This window comes from Muscardinus avellanarius, assembly GCF_963383645.1.
Source record: "Muscardinus avellanarius genome assembly, chromosome: 19".
Classification (NCBI taxonomy): Eukaryota; Metazoa; Chordata; class Mammalia; order Rodentia; family Gliridae; genus Muscardinus; species Muscardinus avellanarius.
This window is the reverse complement of record NC_137805.1, coordinates 16,030,229-16,049,066: the sequence shown is the minus strand read 5'-3', so window position 1 is coordinate 16,049,066 and position 18,838 is coordinate 16,030,229. Positions and strand designations below refer to the sequence as shown.

The window sequence follows — 18,838 nt, the reverse complement described above, 5'->3', positions numbered from 1 at the left end:
CTCTTCGTTTTTACATAGATACATAACTGTTCAGAATACTCGCTTTCCCAGTTAGATGCGACTAAGTGTTTTATTGCTTTCAGGATAAAAGCAAAAAATTGTGTGTCCTTAAGTTGGGTATCTTGCCCTTATCTTCTTTCATCCTATAAGCAGAAATGTGTATGTGATGGCCGGGGTAGGGGAAGCAATCCTAGCAGGCCACTCTCCAAGGTGATCCTCAGAAAGGGTCCTGCAAGCCGGGCGTGGTGGGCACGCTTGTAATCCCCGCGCTTGGGAGGCGAAGACAGGAGGATCGCGCAGGTTCGAAGCCAGCCGAGTTGGCGTAAGAGATCCTGTTTCCAAATGAAATATAAAATATAAAATTGGTCTGGGAGTGTAGTACAGAGTTAGAAGGGCTTCCAGGAGCCCGAGGACCACCAAAAAAACAAAACAAAACAAAAAGGGTTGTGCAAACTGAGCATGGTGGTGCACGCTTGTAATCCCATCGCTTGGGAGGCTTAGACAGGAGGATCGCACGGGTTCGAAGCCAGCCTCAGCTACTTAGTGAGGCTCTCAGCAACTTAGTGAGACCCTGTTTCCAAATAAAATATAAAATAGGTCTGTGAGTATAGCCCGGAGGTAGAAAGCCTCTGGGTTCCAGCCCCAGTACCACCAAAAATAAATAAAGAATAAAAAATAGGGCTGTGGATGTTACTTGGAGGTTGAATGCCCCTAGGTTCCATCCCCAGTGCCACAAAAAAAGAGGAAGAGGAAGAAAAAGAGGAGGAGGAGGAGGAGGAGGAGGAGGAGGAGGAGGAGGAGGAGGAAGCAAGGGCGTGTTGAACAAATCAGCAAGGTAGAAGGTGGTATGAGTATCAGTACTGTGGAAAACGCTACGTTCTGATCTCACAGCGCTGTTTCTTTAGAAGAAACAGTCTCCTTGTTTAAGCTGCCATTATTGGGCTTTTGCACCAAATCCAGCCATGATTCAAGAAAACCCTAGTTCCGGGAGGCTGAGACAGGAGAATCACAGGTTCAAGGCCAGCCTCAGCAACTTAGCAAGGGCTCCGTAACTTAGTGAGACTGCTTCAAAATGAAAAATTCAAGACAGGTGTGGTGGCACACACTCATAATCCTAGCACTTAGGAGGCTGGGACAGGAGGATGGCAATTTTGATTGTGTGTGTGTGTGTGTGTGTGTGTGTGTGTGTGTGTGTGGTACTGGGGGAGGAACCCAGGGCTTTCTACCTCTGGACTATACTCCCAGACTTTTTTTTTTTTTTTGGTGGTACTGGGGTTCCTGGAAGCCCTTCCACCTCCCAGACCTATTTTATACTTTTTTAAAATTTGGAAACAGGGTCTCTTAAGCCAGCGTGGCTGGCTTCGAACCTGCGTGATCCTCCTGTCTCAGCCTCCCAAGTGCGGGGATTACAAGCGTACGCCACCATGCTCAGCTTGTTTTTAATTTTTTTATTGGTGCATTGTTGCAGAGGGTTTTTTTTTGGGAGGGGGTACTGGGGTTCCTGGAAACCCTTCTACCTCCAGGCTAAATTCCCAGACCTATTTTATATATATATTTTTAAACAGGTTCTCTTAAGCCAGCTAGGCTGGCTTCGAGCCTGTGTGATCCTCCTGTCTCGGTCTCCCAAGCGCAGGGATTACAAACGTGCGCCACAACGCCCGGCTGCAATGAATTTTGATCAATCAAAAAATAATCCCCACGCCGGGCGTGGTGGCGCACGCTTGTAATCCCCGCGCTTGGGAGACAGAGACAGGAGGATCGCGCAGGAACGAAGCCAGCCGCGCGCGCTGGCTTAGGAGACCCTGTTTCCAAATAAAAAATGTAAAAAAGGTCTGGGAGTGTAACCCGGAGGTTGAAGGGCTTCCAGCAACCCCAGTACCACCAAAAAAAAAAAAAATCCCCAAAGAAAAGTATAATGCAGTACATTAAGCTCCACTCCTGGGCAGTCTCGTTCTCGCTGTGATGATTCCTAAAGAAAAGTATAATGCAATACAGTAACATCCACTAGAGGGCAGTCTCACAGTTGCTGAGATGATCCCCAAAGAAAGTAAAATGCAATACATTGACCTCCAGTAGAGGGCAGTCTCGTTCTCGCTGAAATTATCCCCAAAGAAAAGTAAAATGCAATACATTGACCTCCAGTAGAGGGCAGTCTCGTCGCTGAAATGATCCCCAAGGAAAAGTATAATGCAAAACATTAACTTCCACTAGAGGGCCGTCTCACTCTCACTGAGAAGATCCCCAAAGAAAAGTATAATGCAAAACATTACCTTCCATTAGAGGGCAGTGTTGTTCTTGCTGAGATGATCCCCAAAGAGTAATTCAGTACATTAACCTCCACTAGAGGGCAGTCTCGTCGCTGAAATGATCCCCAAAGAAAAGTACAATGCAATACATTGACCTCCACTAGAGGGCAGTCTTGCAGTCACTGAAATGATCCCCAAAGAAAAGTTTAATGCAAAATACTAACCTCCACTCGAGGGCCGTCTCATTCTCACTGAGAAGATCCCCAAAGAAAAGTATAATGCAAAACATTAACTTCCAATAGAGGGCAGTGTTTTCTCACTGAAATGATCCCCAAAGAAAAGTAAAATGAAAGACAGTAAGCTCCACTAGAGGGCAGTCTCGCTCTCACTGAGATGATCCCCAAAGAAAAGTAAAATGCAATACATTAACCTCCACTACAGTGGAGTCTAAACTCGCTGAAATGATCCCCAAAGAAAAGTATAATTCAATACATTATCCTCCACTAGAGGTCAGTCTCGCTCTCGCTGAGATGATCCCCAAAGAAAAGTAAATGCTAAACAGTGACCTCCACTACGGCTATTCCTTCGAGTGTGTCCACTAGTGTCCAACAGAGATGGACTCCTGGCTGAAGCCTTTGCTGCACTCGTGGCACACGTCCGGCTTCTCTCTGCAGTGCTTTTTCTCGTGGACGATGAAGTGGGACTTCCGCCTAAAGCCTCACCTGCCGCAGCCGAGTGCGTCTTCACATGGGTGGGAAGTTGCGGCAGACTGGCTCAGCTGGGCACTGAATATGGGCACTGAGTCCGTTCGGGACGGAGTTTCTCAGAAAGGTGGGCAAAGGTTTCGGTTATAGTTCTGCAGCCACTTCTCTGCAGCGATTTTTTCCCTTTTTTTATGAAATAAACTCCTTTACGTTCCTGTTCACGACACTAAAAGTGGAGATTCCTCTCCGGGAAAAAAAAATCTGAAACGATTGACACGGACAAATGCCTCTTGTGCAATTGACACTGTATTCTAGGCACAAGATTTTTTTATACTTCCCTATTTCCCCGTGATTCCCTAGTAGTAAAGTGCAAACACCCAAAAAACAATAGTGAGATATACATGTAAATCACCAACCCTGAACAAGACAAAAGCAAGGCCTGTGACAGCCCAGGTCTTTGTGATTGAAATCAGTCCCATGACCCTGCAGGTGGGTCTTGTGCTTTAAGTCAGCCCCTTTGGCCTTGCCTTGGCCTTGCAGCTGCAGAGGCTTTTAGTGGGCAAACTCCAGAGGAACAAAAGTCACACCCAAAATCCCTTGAAGAATTCAGTTTTTAAGAGTTTTCTTTAACCCTTTTGAAACCTTTTATTCCTAGGGCTTAGTCCAAAGTCCTTCTCTATCTAGCAACCTCCTTTGAACTGAATGGGGACGAAGTCGGAGATTCCAGCTTTCATATGTGTAGTTGGCGTAGGGAAATCCTTGTACATTTATGATGGTTTAGAGGATTTTGATGAATGTCTGTTGGATTTTGTCTGCAATACCATCTGCTGTCTGAACGCTTCACCCTATTAAACACTTAAAATATATTTTAGTAGACAGGGCCCAAAAAACAGCATGAAGTTTTTATTATATCTGTCTTTTGTTCTGTCATAACTATTTTAACCAGGTGGTGTCGCCCTGTCTGCAGGCAGTGCTATTATTAGGTGCAAAGGTCAAGATTCCTCCTAGCTCTCTGCTCTATTGTAATGATTAGAATGAAGGTCACAGATAGGGAGGAATTCTGCATTTGTAATTGCTGTAGCAGGAATGCTTCCACAGGATCTGAATTCTGACTAGAATTACGTCTTTGAGCAAAGCCGAGGGTGTTTAGAGGCTTAGACAAATTACTAGAAAATTTATTTTCCACAGACTCAGTTTCTCTCACAGTCCTGATCTTATATCACCGGAGCAATTCGTGTGGAAAGTTAAAAGAATCATTACCAAAAGAATAATAGTTATGAAAGAATATCTAGGAGTGGGGGAGTACTTTGGCCAGAGATAACACTTTCCCTCAGGGCTCTGCTTTCTTTAAGCCAGCCAAATTTTTTTAAAATTATTTTTATTGGTGCATTGTAATCATACATCACATTGGAATACAAGACTTGAGAGGATATACAAGCACACATCATCCAATTAGCCCTCATCCAGTCCCTATCCCATTCCCTCCCCCTCCCTCGATCCCATGCTTGTTTGGTGATTAACTTTGATACATTTGTTTATGTTCCTCCTGCTTTTTAAAGAGGCTCCATCCTCCCCTATTCCATACCCTCTGATTGGTCACCTTAATTGCTTCACTATAGGGCCCTTTCTATAGCTCGACCACTTCCTCTTGCCCCTATCCTCCTAGTTATTGCTGATTAGGGGAAGCATCTGGGTTTAATTATCTGCAATATTTCTTTGTGCATGCCGTGTTGCAAATACCGATCCCACTCTTGACGTCCCCATTTGTGGCCTGGCACACATACGTCTTCTTGCCCGAGTGTGTCCTCTGGTGGATGATGAGGCGGAAATTCCGGCTAAAGCCTCTGTGACACTCACTGCACACATATGGCTTCTCGCCTGAGAGTGTCCTCTGGTGGATGATGAGCTGCAACTTCCGGCTGAAACTTTTTCCACACTCACTGCATACATACGGCTTCTCATCTTAGTGTGTCCTCTGGTGTCTGGTGAGTATGGACTTCAGGCTTAAGCCGTTGCCACACTCATTGCACACGTAGGGGTTCTCGTCCGAGTGTGTCTTCTGGTCAATGATGAGGTGGGACTTATGTTTACAGCCTTGCCCACACTCGTGGCACAGGTATGGCTTCTTATCTGAGAGTACCCTCTGGTGGTAGATGAGTTTGGACTTCTGGCTGAATCCTTTGCCGCAGTCCTGGCACACGTACAGCTTCTCGCCTGAGTGTGTCCTCTTGTGGATGATGAGGTGGGACTATTGGTTGAAGCCTTTGCCACACTCACTGCACACATACGGCTTCTCGCCGGAGTGTGTCCTCTGGTGGATGATGAGGTTGGACTTACAGTTAAAGCCTCGCCCGCATTCAATTCACACGTAGGGCTTCTCTCCTGAGTGGTAATCTGGTGTCTAACGAAGGTCGACTTCTGAGTGAAGCCTTTGCGGCACTCACACACGTATACCTTCTCGCCCAAGTGCGTCCTCTGGTGAATGGTGAGGATAAACTTCAGCCTGAAGCCTCGCACACATTCTTGGCACACATAGGGCTTCTTGCCTGAGTGCGTCCTCTGGTGGATGATGAGGGAGGCCTTCCGTGTGAAGCGTCGCCCGCACTCGCCACACACAAAGGGCTTCTTCCACGAGTGCAGCTTCTGGTGCCTGGTCAGGCACGTCTTCAGACTGAAGCCCTTCTCACACACACCGCACACGTATGGCTTCTCCACCGAGTGTGTCCTCTGGTGACTGAGCAGGCCGGTCATCTTGCTGGAACGCAGTCTGCGCTGGCCACAGGCAACTGCTCCAAGACCTAGGCCTTCTGCCCTCCTCAGCACCTTGTCGGAGTCTTTTGGGGTCCTCATCTGAGCCGGGCTCTCCTCCATCCCCAGTGCTCTGATGTGATGCTGGGAGCTACCTGGTGGCCTCTGGAGTGGCCTGGGAAATTCTCCAAAAGTACTTTTCTTGGGCCTACCAAACCGAGACTTGGAGCCTTCTCTGTCTTGATCTTCTGCTCTGTCGCTCCAGGATCTATCATCCGAGGCTCGCTGCTCCTTCTGGTCCTTCGCATGTGGGTCCCCAGGTGCAACAAGTCTTTCTGCACATAAGCATGTGAAGATCCAGGGGCAGTGGCCACACAGCACATTTTGCTCCAGAGATTTCTGGTTGGAAAAATCAGGAGGGCAGAGAGTATTGGAGCGCTGGGGCGGGTTTAGTCCTGATGGAGAGAGAAAAGCCCAAGTCAGATGAAGCTCAATTGATGGTGAGACTTGACCACATTCTTCAAATCCTTAATTGCAAATGTTACTGACCAAGAGGTACTTTATTTATTTATTTATTTATTTACTTATTTATTTATTTACTTATTTAGTGGGTCTGGGAATGGAACACAGAGGCATTTGACCTCCAAGCTACACTCCCTCCCCAATTTTTTATTCTTGTTATTTTGAAACAGTGTCTCACTGAGTTGCAGAGGACCCCACTAAGTAGCTCAGGCTGTCTGCGAACCGCAATCCTCAGGTCTCAGCCTCCCAAATGCTGGGATTACAAGCGTGCGCCACCACGCCCGTCTCCAAGAGGTACTGTATATGACCAATTTCCCAGCCCAACAGTACAGCTTACCAGACAGGGGACAGCAAAGGCATCACAGGCACTTTTGGGGGTATAAATAGGGACAACATCGACAGTCTACATGATTCTCACTACGATAACCTTCCAATGCACAGCAACACACACAGAAACCATGCCTGAAACTTGTGTTCTTTTTTCTCACTGAGAGCTAGCTAACCAGTGAACAGGTGTGGGGATGGAACCCAGGGGCATTTGACCTCTGAGCTACACCGCTGCCCTATTTTTTATTCTTTATTTTGAAAAAGGGTCTCACTGAGTTGCATAGGGCCTAAGTAGCTGAGGCCGTCCACGAACCGCAATTCTCCAGTCTCAGCCTCCTGAATGCTGGGATTACAAGCATGTGCCACCACGCCCGGCTAGAACATCTATTCTAAATTTCTAATATTAATTTTAAATATAAGTTTAATAAAGCTAAATAGTAAAGTTAATTTTTTTTTGTTGTAGAGATTAAACTCAGGGGCATTCTACACCCCAAACCACTCCCCAGGCCTTTTGATTTTTTATTTTGTAACAGGGTCTTGCTGGCCTCTGAACTGTGAGCCTCGTGTGTGTGTGTGTGTGTGTGTGTGTGTGTGTGTGTGTGTGTATGCACGCTTGCTGTGCTAGGGATTAAACCCAGGGCATTGTACCTCCCAAGGGCCTCACTAAGTAGCTGAGGCTGCCTGTGAACCCAGATTCACCTGTCTCAGCTTCCCAAGTACTAGGATTACAAGTGTGTGCCAACACGTCCAGCTCTAAAGTGAAATTTCTATAATCTAGTTTCTAAATTTTAAATTTAAAAGGTATTCTAGATTTCCTAAACTAAATATTTAATGTTATTTGGGCCATAACCTCTATTCCCCATGCCTTCAGTGAAATTATCAATCAATTATAATATAGATATTTTAACAATAATTAGATTATCAATTTTTTTTGGTAGTACTGGAGATGGAACCCAGGGCCATTCTGCCTCCGAGCTATCCCCTCTGCCCTATTTATTGCTTTTTTATTTTATTTTTATGGTACTGGGGTGGAACCCAGGGGCTTTTGTACCTCTGGTCTATACTCCCTGACATATTTTATACTTTATTTGGAAACAGGGTCTCACTAAGGTGCAAGGGGCCTCGCTAACTGGCTGAGGCTGTCCGCTAACCACCATCCTCCAGTCTCAGCCTCCTGAATGCTGGGATTACAAGCGTAGGCAACCAAGTCTGGCTATCAAATTCTTATTTCAATTCTATTCTTTTGTCAGTGTATTCTGCCTCATATTTTAAAAATGAAATTATATTCTCTTGTAATTGCTTACATTTTGTCTCTTTTATTCTGTTAGCTGAGCATGTGGCACAGGCCTGAAATTCAAGTCCTTGGGAGGTTGAGACAGGAGTAATCACAAGTTAGCAGCCAGTCTCAGATACTTAGTGAGGCCTGTTTAAAAATTAAGGATTAAAAAACAAGATAGTAGCTCAGAGGTAGAATGCCCCTGGGTTCAATATCCAGTACTGCAAAAAAAGGGAAAAAGTATATAAGGACAGGCGCGGCTATGGTGCACACCTGTAATCTCAGGACTTGGAGTTGAGACTGAAGGTTTGAAGTTCCAGGCAAGCCTCCGGCAACCATGGGTTCAATCCCCAGGGCCACCTCCTCAATTGTAAACAAGCTGGATAGGGATCCACCTGCCCGCGACCCCGGAATATGGGCACAGATTTCCACTGCATAGCGCTGGATGGGAGAACAAGGCCCTAGGACCTGCCCAAGTCCAGGTAAAAAGACTGCTGGTGAACTTCCGCTCCATTAAATGACCCAAAGCTCCGCCTGGTGGGCACTTCCACTTGTCAGGGTGAGAGCCCGGATGCGGAAGTCCCTGCAGGGCTCGCTGGGACTTGTAGTCTAGAGAAGGGCCGAGCAGGTACTCAGCAAGGCGGAGCGTCATCTAAGAGGCTCTTCATGACTAAAGAGTGTCATTTTAAGTTAAAGAGGCCGCCATCTCCAGCTGGCCCTATCGCGTCACCCAGAGACACACCCAGCGAGCCAATGGCAGCCGCGGAGCATCTTGGGAGGTGAGGTCCGCCGCGCAGAGTATCCTGGGAGTTCTAGTCCAGGCAAACTTCTTGTGGAGAGCCCGCGCTAAGGGCCCAGAGCCACCCCTCGTTCCTCCCCGCGGTGGTGAGTGAGGCCGGAGCCCCTCGCTCGCCCTGCCCTTTTCTGCTTGGAGGAGAGCCCGCAGCGCGGTGTGGACGAGCCGGCCCATGGGTAGCGGAGCCCGTGGCAGCGCTGCCTCTGGAGAAGTAACTTGCACGTGAGCTGCGAGCGGTGGGAGGTGAGTGCGCGGCCGGGCCTCTGTCCTAGGGTTCTCGTGGCGGAGAGACTCGGCCTGGGGTGAAATCCGACATGGCGACGGGGTCGCTCATGCCGTAGGTCTGCAGGGTCGGGGGCTTGGGGCGTGGGGTGGTAGGGGTCTGAGATCGCAGGCGACGGGACTGTCCCTGGCGCCAGGTCCGGTGGTTCATTGGCTTCCGAGCTGGTGGTGGTCAGGCCTGATCGGAGGCAGGGCCGAGGGCCAGGAACAAAAAGCTTTAAAGTGGCCATCTGCGTCCCCAGTGAGCTTGGCGAGGTGAGCAGAGGGTGAGAGTGTGAGGCCATGGAACCAGGCCCCAGCGCCCCCAGGTTGTTCAGGTGAAGGGCGGACACTGCAGAAGCCTCGGTCCCCCAACCCAATTCTGACTAATCATAAAAAGCAGATAGAAGCCGGCGTGGCGGTGCACGCTTGTACTCCCCGCGCTTGGGAGGCTGAGACAGGAGGATCGCACAGGTTGAAGGCAGCCTCAGCTACTGAGTGAGGCTCCCAGCAACATAGACCCTGTTTCTACATAAAGTATAAAATAGGTCTGGGAGTATAGCCCGGAGGTAGAAAAGGCCCTGGGTTCCTCCCCCAGTACCACCACCAAAAAAAAAAAAAAGCTGATAGAAACCCTCAGGTATGTTAAAAAGCCCACTTGTACCCTGTTTCAAAAGAAGAATGAAAACTAGGGCTGGGATTTAGCACGAGGTAGAATGCCGCGGGTTCCCTCTCCAGTAACACACACACACTCTACTTCCCAAGGGTGTCGGGATCACTATTTTCAGGACCCCCCTTTGTACTCTGTCTTTGCTCTTATCTGTTCTGTTGCCTTATCTTTCCCTAACCTAAAAGAAGCTTTCATATTTCTGTACTCTTCCTAGTCCTCAGAGTTCGTCGATATCCACTGGAAAAGAACCCGGAATAGAAAGACCCCTTGGTTTCAATCCTGCCTTTCTAAGGCAGGGCGCAGGGCACGTGGCTTAAGCGGACAAGCGTGGTTTGGCTGGGCATGGGGTGGCCACGGTGGCACGATCTAGGGTATCAATCTGTCTGACCGTCCCTGGGTTTGGCCTTGGAGGAGGCGGTCGAGCTGGGGCTCCTTTGGCAAGTCTTGCAAGGTCCAGGGGGCTGGCGTTGGCCACCAAATGCACAGGATTTTATGTTCCATTTTTATGTTTTACAATGAGAAATGGCAGGTGCCCAGAAGCAGGTGGCCCTCCCCAGACTTGTCACGCAGAATCCACACTGAAGAGCCTCGTGACCAGCCTGACTCATCTCACAGACTCCAACAGCCTTGAAGAGCCTCGTCTCCACAGCCAGATCTCTGCAGCTTGTCGCTTTATAATTTGTCACCAGGGGCGAGGGACTGATCTCACTGTGCCTCAGTGTTGTCGTCTGTGAATTGGTAACACGGCTTCTTGATTGGGCTGTTGTAAGGACAGATGAGGCGCGACGCGGTGTCTGGAACAGTCTCTGTGTAGTACGAGCTCAGCACGTCTTTCCTTTCATCCTCAGTAGCAGAGGAAGGCTTCATGCTCAGTGTTGACAGCGTGTCAGAGGAGGCTCCATACCTCCCTCCTTGCTTGCCTTCCTCCCTTTCTTCTTTTTTTCTTGTGGTTCTGGGGATGAATTTAGGAATGCTCTGCAACTAAGTTTCACCCCAGATGTTTATTTTTTTTTTATCTTTTTAAATTTTGAAACAGGGTCTCGCTAAGTTTCCTGGCTGGCCTCAAGGTTGCAATCCTTCTGCCTCAGCCTCCTGAGATGCTGGGATTACACGTGAACTCCACTGCCGCCGCTGGCAGGCTCAGCTCATAGACCACATCCCAGCTCTGCGCCTAGGAAGCCCCTCGCAGCCTGTCCTTGTCTTCTGTGGCAGGTCCCTCCCTGGTGCCTTAAGGAGGAGGAGGTGCCGCCGTGTTGGCCCTGGAGGATTCCCAGTGACTTCTCTGAACACTTTTTGTTCTTGCTCTGTGTCCTGTGATCCTGGCTGCACAGGAGGACTGCCTGCTGGGGAAAGGGAGGACTCCTGGGCTCCTGACTGCCCGGCTCAGGTGGCACCTCTGCCTTTGCCTCTTGAACCATGCGCAGGTTTTCTGCGTTCAATATTAGCGTTTCCCGCTGTGTTCTCTCCTAGGACCGGAGCTCCAGCTGGTTCCTCCAGGAAAAGAGGCTCTAACGGTGAGAGCTTCTCCAGGGGGCATGGAGCCCGGTGCTCCCCTCACTGCTCCTCCACCCATAGTCCCGCATTCCTCTCTCGGCAGCTGTCGGTTCTCCTGCCTGGCTGTGTGCTGCTTTGAACAACAGTCAGTCGTGGGTTTCCATGGCCCTCACACTGCATAGTGGAAGAGAATGGCGGCCTTCACTGGTGGGGAGGAGGCCTCCCCCTCAGACACTGTGCTGTACATACGTGGCCACTTCTCATGAGCTCAGCCAGAGCAGGCCGCGGACTGTGGGAATCAGAAAAGGCTGGGCTGTGGTTTAGTCTTTGCCGTTGTGGAACTGTATGAGTTCAGTTCCTTAGATCCCCCAGCACCAATACGATCACTGTCCTTTTAAATATTTAAAATTTAGTCTATTGTACTTGACTACTTTTTAATTTTTTTATATTGTTTGCTCTTCTGCCTAGAGCTAAAGTTCTCAAAACTTAGGGATTTTTCATTTTCTCATGTATAGCCCAAGCAGGCCACCCAGGACGTTGAATGTGTGTGTTCACAAGTGCAGCTGGCTGTATAGGGACAGGGTTTAAAGGTATCAGCACCCATGGCAACAGTGGTGCAGTCAATGCAGGATCTAGAGGGCCCCTGCCTCCCAGAGCAGCCTGCTCCCTGGCCCTCACCCGAGCAAGGCCAGGCCTCAGGTGAGCAGGGCCGTGTCTGTGTTCCAGGCTCTCATGGCGTTCAGGGATGTGGCCGTGTATTTCTCCCAGGAGGAGTGGAGCCTGCTGAGCCCTGATCAGAGGACCCTGTACAGGGAGGTGATGCTGGAGAACTACAGAAACCTGGTCTCTGTGGCTAAGTGCGGTATGCTTAAGACTTGCATTCTTAACACTGGGAAGGTTATATATATTTGATGCAATTTTTTTTAATTTGTTTTTTTTTTTTTTTGGTACTGAAGATGGAACCCAGGCACATTCTACCTCTGAGCTACTCCCCCCAGTTCTATTTTTTATTCTTTATTTTTAAACAAGGTCTCCCTGAGTTGCAAAGGACCTAAGTAGCTGAGGCTGTCCTCAAACCACGAACCTCCAGTCTCTCTCTCTCCCAAAGGCTGAGATTGCAAATGTGTGCCACCACAAACCAACTTTTTTTTGGGGAGGGGGGTGTTGGAGATTGAACCCAGGGTCATTCTACCACTGACCTACACCCTCACCCTATTTTTTATTCTTTATTGTGTAATTTTTATTTATTGTGAACTAAGTTTTGAAAGGCCTCACTATGTTACTGTGGCTGGCTGTAAACATGCGATTCTCCTGTCTCCGTCTCCCACGTACTGGGATTACGAGTGTGCACCAGCACTTATGGCTACAAATCTTTCTTTTTAAATTAGCTTTCGGGTTGCACTCAAAAGGAAAAACATTTAGTTTTCTGTGTTACAAAGAAGGTCAGATTTGTAGAGTTGAAAGTGTATGTGGCGCTGGGTGGTGGCGCACGCTTGTTATCCCCGCGCTTGGGAGGCGGAGACAGGACGATCGCGCAGGTTCGAAGCCAGTCGCCCTGGCTTTGGAGACCCAATTTCCAAATAAAAATATAAAAAATAGGCCTGGGAGTGTAGCTTGGAGGTAGAAGGGTTTCCAAGAACCCAAATACTACCAAAAAAAAAAAAAGAAAGTGTGTGTGTGTGTGTGTGTGTGTGTGTGTGTGTGTGTGCACGCACATGCGCTCTGGCTGATACTCTGCATTTCTGGGCCTTTTCCTCTGAGCTGGGCTCTCTTCCTTAGTAACTTATTTTCCGTGATGGGTGACAGCGGTGTTCATCCACCTGGCTTGGAACAGAATCAGTGCCTCCGTGAGTGGATCGGCCCCACTCGTTGAGGTCCTTGCCGCACCCTTTCAAGCTCCTCACCTGCCTTGCCTCTGAATTCTTCCCTGGCCCCATGACCCACGACGTAAGGTCATCTTGTCTTCCTTTCCTGTGGGCAGGAATTGCGTTTTCTAAACCAAAGCTGATCGCCCAGCTGGAGCAAGGGAAAGAGGCGTGGAGAGAAGAGAGCAGATGCGCGCCAGCCTCCCGTGCGGGTGAGTGGCAGGAAACTGGGCCAGTGAGCTCCAGGATGCAGGGTGTGAGCAGCCGAGAGGCCGGAGGGAGGCGGCGCCGAGCCCCAGTGCAGGGAGCTGCCTCTGGAGCTCTCGGCCTGCGTTCACGTTGCCTGGCTCGGCCTCCCCTCCCGACCTCATCCTCACCCTATGAGCGCTTCCCTGGGTCTCCTGTCGCCTTCCTCCTCCAGGAAGCCCTGGCCTTCCCGGGGTAACTCTTGTACGTATATGTTTGTGGGTTTTTTCTCTTTTGTTAACATCTTTTTAGAAAAGATCAAGAAGAATAGAGCAGACACTGAATGATGTAAAGAAAACAAAGCCCAGTGGGAGACATAAAGCTTAAAAGCCAGTTGAGAAATTTAAACGGAGTGCTCAAAGCAACTGTAAGCTAAGAGTGGTTTGTACACTTTTACATGGTTATGTAAGCTGCCAGGCGTGGTGCGCACACTTGTAATCCCAGTCTTGGGGAGGCTGAGATGAGAGGATCATGGTTCACTGACAGCTCCAGCTACTTAGCGAGGCCCTTCGCAACTCAGTGAGACCCTGTTTATAAATAAATAAATAAATAAATAAATAAATAAATAAATAAATAAATAAATGAAAAGACTTAAAAAGTACAGGTAGCGGTGTGGATCTGGGGTACAGTGTCCCTGAGTTTCATCACTAGGACCGCAAAAAAAAAAAAAAAGGTTATATAAAAATTAATATAATGTCCTTCATTTTTTCTTTCAGCCCTTAAAACTTAAACTATTTAGTTTCATTAAGAAAAAGTTGACTGACCCCTGTTCCAAGTATCATATACATCCTTAACATTCCGTATTCTTCTTCATCAAGTACTACTTGATGTAAAACCTAAGAGCGCAGCAGTTCTCAGGTATCAGTGACTCTTGTCTAATTGTCCTTTGCATTTTTAAGTTTTTGTGTTTGTGAAGATTGAACCTAGGTTCATTCTACCTCCGAGCAACACCCCTGCCCTACTCTTAGTGAAACAGGATCTTACTAAGTTGTGAAGGGCCTCACCAAGTAGCAGAGGCTGGCCATGAATCGCAGTCCTCCTGTCGCTGCCTCCCAAACACTAAAATTACAAGCATGCACCACCATGCCAACTTAGACCATGAATTTTTATTTAAGGTGTTATTTTTTATTTATTTATTTTTTTATATTTATTTATTTTATTTTTTATTTTTTTGTGGTACTGGGGTTCCTGGAAGCCCTTCTACCTCCGGGCTACACTCCCAGACAGGGTCTCTTAATCCAGTAAGGCTGGCTCCAAACCAGTGCGATCCACCTGTCTCCCCCTCGCAAGTGCGGGGATTACAAGCCTGAGCCACCACGCCCGGCTAAGATGTTATGTATGTATGTATGTATGTATGTATATATGTATTTCTTTACTGTGGTACTGGATATTGATTATAGGGACATTCTACCTCCAAGCGTACTCCCAGGCCTGTTTTTTATTCTTTTTCTTTTTGCAGTACTGGGGATGGAACTCAGGGGCATTCTACGTCCGAGCTACATCCCCAGCCCTATTTTTCATCCTTTATTTTGACACAGAGTCTCTAGACCCGGGATTGCAGGTGTGTGCCACAGTGCTTAGCTCGTAACCACTTTTTGAGCAGCCCTCTGCACGGGCCCTCTACCCAGTGCAGATTGTCACGACTCTAAGGCTCTGACCAGCAGAGCCTAGGGAAGAAACACACGAACGCCGACTTGCTGATGAAGCTACTTCCTCTTTATTCCCCGCAGCAGTTTCCTTATATACCATACCAAGCCTGTTCCCCAAATATCCACCAATCCCATTCCGCCCATGTCCATCCCATGCTCCCTAGAAGGTACCTCATAGGCGTACTGGCCTAACCACGAGGCATTACATCACAGTCCATGCATGAGGCGTGTGATACTGACAACAGCGCATGCGCCAGCCAAGACCAACAGCACATGCGCCGGCCAAGACCACCATCCTTGTCAGTCAGCCCGGGCGCCATCTTGGGCTGACTGCCATACCCTGGCTTCCTACAGCTCCCCTTTTTATTTATTTAAGAACACAAGGCTTGGGATCGTGCCTGTCTTAGGTTGCCGCTTCCAACTCACTCATTCTTACCTGTCATCAGCTCAGCACCATCATGGTTGCCTGCCTGTCTTAGGTTGATATGAGGATGGAGCAGTCTTACCCGTCCTTGGCTACCTATCCAGCATGCTAAGCCAGACATTGGGGGAGCTACCAGCCTCCAAGGCGGCCATAGCTTGGACCAACATGCGCTGCTGTGTTGCCATGTTCCTCTTCATGCGCCACATACAGATACATAGCGTCCCACATGCTGTCAGTAGAAGAAATGCCCAAAACACCATTCCTCCCCAGTCTTTTAAAAACCCTACTGTCCCATGAATCATGTCCATCCATTGTTGATCCGTGGCCACCTCCACTCTGGTATTTTTTACAGCAACAATTGACGAACGTAAGTCTTGTATGGTCTTTTCGAAGTCTCGGCTCTAGTTTCCACATCACAACAGCTTAAGGAAAACAAAGAGGCATTCCAACACCGGGAGAAGTCTCAGTATTAGCTTCAACTCTAGGCTCTTTGGTGGAGGCATTTCCTTTTCCTTCAGCTGGTCGTGTCAAGCCTTCTGGGACCCACACCGGGTGTTCTTGGTCCTGTGGGAAAACACAAACCGCTTCTCCGCAGAATGGCCCTCAGAATCCAATTGTAAAAAATTTAAAATAAAAAGAATGAGATTAAGTTTGTCCTTGGGAGACTTCCATTGGTTCCCAGTACCCCCTTTTTGTTTAATTAGAGCACATTTAATGTTGTGATTGGCCCTTTCTACTATTCCTTGACCTGCGGATTATAGGGTAGGCCATGGGAAAGCTTAATGCCCATCTGTTTACAAAAATTTGTAAAGTGTTGAGATGTATATGCCGGACCATTATCTGTTTTAAATTGGCTAGGAATCCCCCAAGCAGCGAAAGCCTGTAAACAATGAGAAATAACATGTTGGGCCTTCTCACCAGTATGAGCAGAGGCAAAAACAATGCCTGAACAGGTATCTACAGAGACATGAACGTATTTAAGTGTTCCAAACTCACTAACATGGGTAACATCCATCTGCCAAATCTGTAAAGGCTTCAAGCCTCGGGGGTTTAGACTAGGTGACAAGGGATTGCCATCTCCATCCCATTTGGAATGACACTCTCCTGCCCAATGATTGCCTTTCCAGCAGCGGGGGCACAGCCGCGGTTGCTGGGCTGCTACCTGGGGCAGCCCTAATGCCTTCCCCTGACCTTGACGGCGAGGGCAGTCCTTAAAATGTCCAGGCTGACCACATGCATAACATCCCCCTCGTACTCCCCCTTGACCTGCTTGATATGATTTCCCTTTCAACCCTGACACAATGGCTGCAGCAATAGCCTGGCCCTGTATAACACCTTCATTAATATCTCGGCAGACCTTGAGCCAAACGTCTAAATTTTTCTGTTTATATGGTCTGATGGCATCTCGGCATGGTTTGTTAGCCTGCTCATATGCCAATTGCTTTATGAGAGGCATTGCTGAATCTACATCAGGGAATACTCGGCTAGCTGTCTCCACCAACCTGGCCAAAAAATCTGCGAAAGGCTCATTGGGTCCTTGCTTGACTTTAGATAGGCTTGCTCCAAGATCACCAGATCCTGACAACATCTTCCAGGCCTTCAAGGCACAACGATTGATTTGATCATACACTTGTTGTGGATAACCTATCTGATTATTTACGAAAGTCCCCTGTCTCATAAGCATGTCTACATTCCAGGCAGGCTGTCCCGCCTGAGCAATGGCAGCCGCCTGCTCAATGGCATATTCCAAGTAAGTGGCTTTCCAATTAAGACATGCTTCCCCCGAGAGTACAGCCCTACATAAATTAGACCAATCAAATGGGGTCATGCAATGCCGTTCCAGTCCCTCCACCTGCGTTAGCGTGAAGGCGGCTTGCATACCATAAGTAGACACTGATTCTTCAATCCTTTGAATTACTTTCCAATCTAGCGGCTGATGATATCTCTGTTGATTTTGATCTAAAAGGACAGGGAAAGTACCTGGGACTGTAGGGACCCTAGCCCACACAGCAGCACTCCTGCTCCTACCATGTTATCACTCCTTATAAGGAGGTGGTGTAAACAAGGGGGGGCCGATGGGCCGAGCGGCTCCTCCTGATAAGATGGCAGGCGCAGTTCACTGGTTAGCTAGCTCTCAGAGAGAAAAAAGAACACAAGTTTCAGGCGTGGTTTCTGTGTGTGTTGCTGTGCGTTGGAAGGTTATCATAGTGAGAATCATGTAGACTGTCGATGTTGTCCCTATTTATACACCCAAAAGTGCCTGTGATGCCTTTGCTGTCTCCTGTCTGTTAAGCTGTACTGTTGGGCTGGGAAGTTGCTCATATACAGTACCTCTTGGAACTGGGCGTGGTGGTGCACACTTGTAATCCCAGCATCTGGGAGGCTGAGACCTGAGGATTGCGGTTCGCAGACAGCCTGAGCTACTTAGTTAGGTCGTCTGCAACTCAGTGAGACCCTGTTTCAAAATAACAAGAATAAAAAATTGGGCAGGGTGTGTAGCTTGGAGGTCAAATCCTCTGTGTTCCATCCCCAGACCCACTAAATAAATAAATAAATAAATAAATAAATAAATAAAGTACCTCTTGGTCAATAACATTTGCTATTAAGGATTTGAAGAATGTGGTCAAGTCTCACCATCAAATGAGTTCCATCTGACTTGGGCTTCTCTTTCTCTGGCAGGACCAAACCCACCCCTGCACTCCATTACTCTCTGCCCTCCTGATTTCTCCAACCAGAAATCTCTGGAGCAAAACGTGCTGTGTGGCCACTGCCCCTGGATCTTCACATGCTTATGTGCAGAAAGACTTGTTGCTCCTGGGGACCCACACGCGGAGGACCAGAAGGAGCAGCGAGCCTCGGACGATAGATCCTGGAGCCACAGAGCAGAAGATCAAGACAGAGAAGGCTCCAAGTCTCAGTTTGGTAGGCCCAAGAAAAGTACTTTTGGAGAATTTCCCAGGCCACCCCAGAGGCCACCAGGTAGCTCCCAGCATCACATCAGAGCACTGGGGATAAAGGAGAGCCCGGCTGAGACGAGGACCCCCAAAGACTCCGACAAGGTGCTGAGGAGGGCAGAAGGCCTAGGTCTTGGAGCAGTTGCCTGTGGCCAGCGCAGACTGCGTTCCAGCAAGATGACCGGCCCGCTCAGTCACCAGAGGACACACTCGGGGGAGAAGCCATACGTGTGCGGTGTGTGTGAGAAGGGCTTCAGTCTGAAGACGTGCCTGACCAGGCACCAGAAGCTGCACTCGTGGAAGACGCCCTTTGTGTGTGGCGAGTGCGGGCGACGCTTCACACGGAAGGCCTCCCTCATCATCCACCAGAGGACGCACTCAGGCGAGAAGCCGTATGTGTGCCAAGAGTGCAGGCGAGGCTTCAGGCTGAAGTTTATTCTCACCATCCACCAGAGGACGCACTTGGGCGAGAAGCCGTTTGTGTGCCGAGACTGCGGCAAAGACTTTACTCTGAAGTCGACCTTGGTTAGACACCTGATTATCCACTTAGGCGAGAAGCCCTACGTGTGCTTTGAATGCGGGCGAGGCTTTAACCAAAAGTCCCACCTCATCATCCACCAGAGGACACACTCAGGCGAGAAGCCCTACATGTGCAG

At 48.6% G+C, this 18,838-nt stretch overlaps 1 pseudogene across 1 annotated transcript in view; it reads right to left on the bottom strand.

Moving 5' to 3' along the window:
* Positions 1 to 18,838, bottom strand: part of LOC308277274 (histone-lysine N-methyltransferase SETMAR-like) — a 111,165-nt pseudogene that overhangs the window by 51,771 nt on the left and 40,556 nt on the right. The window lies entirely within an intron of this gene.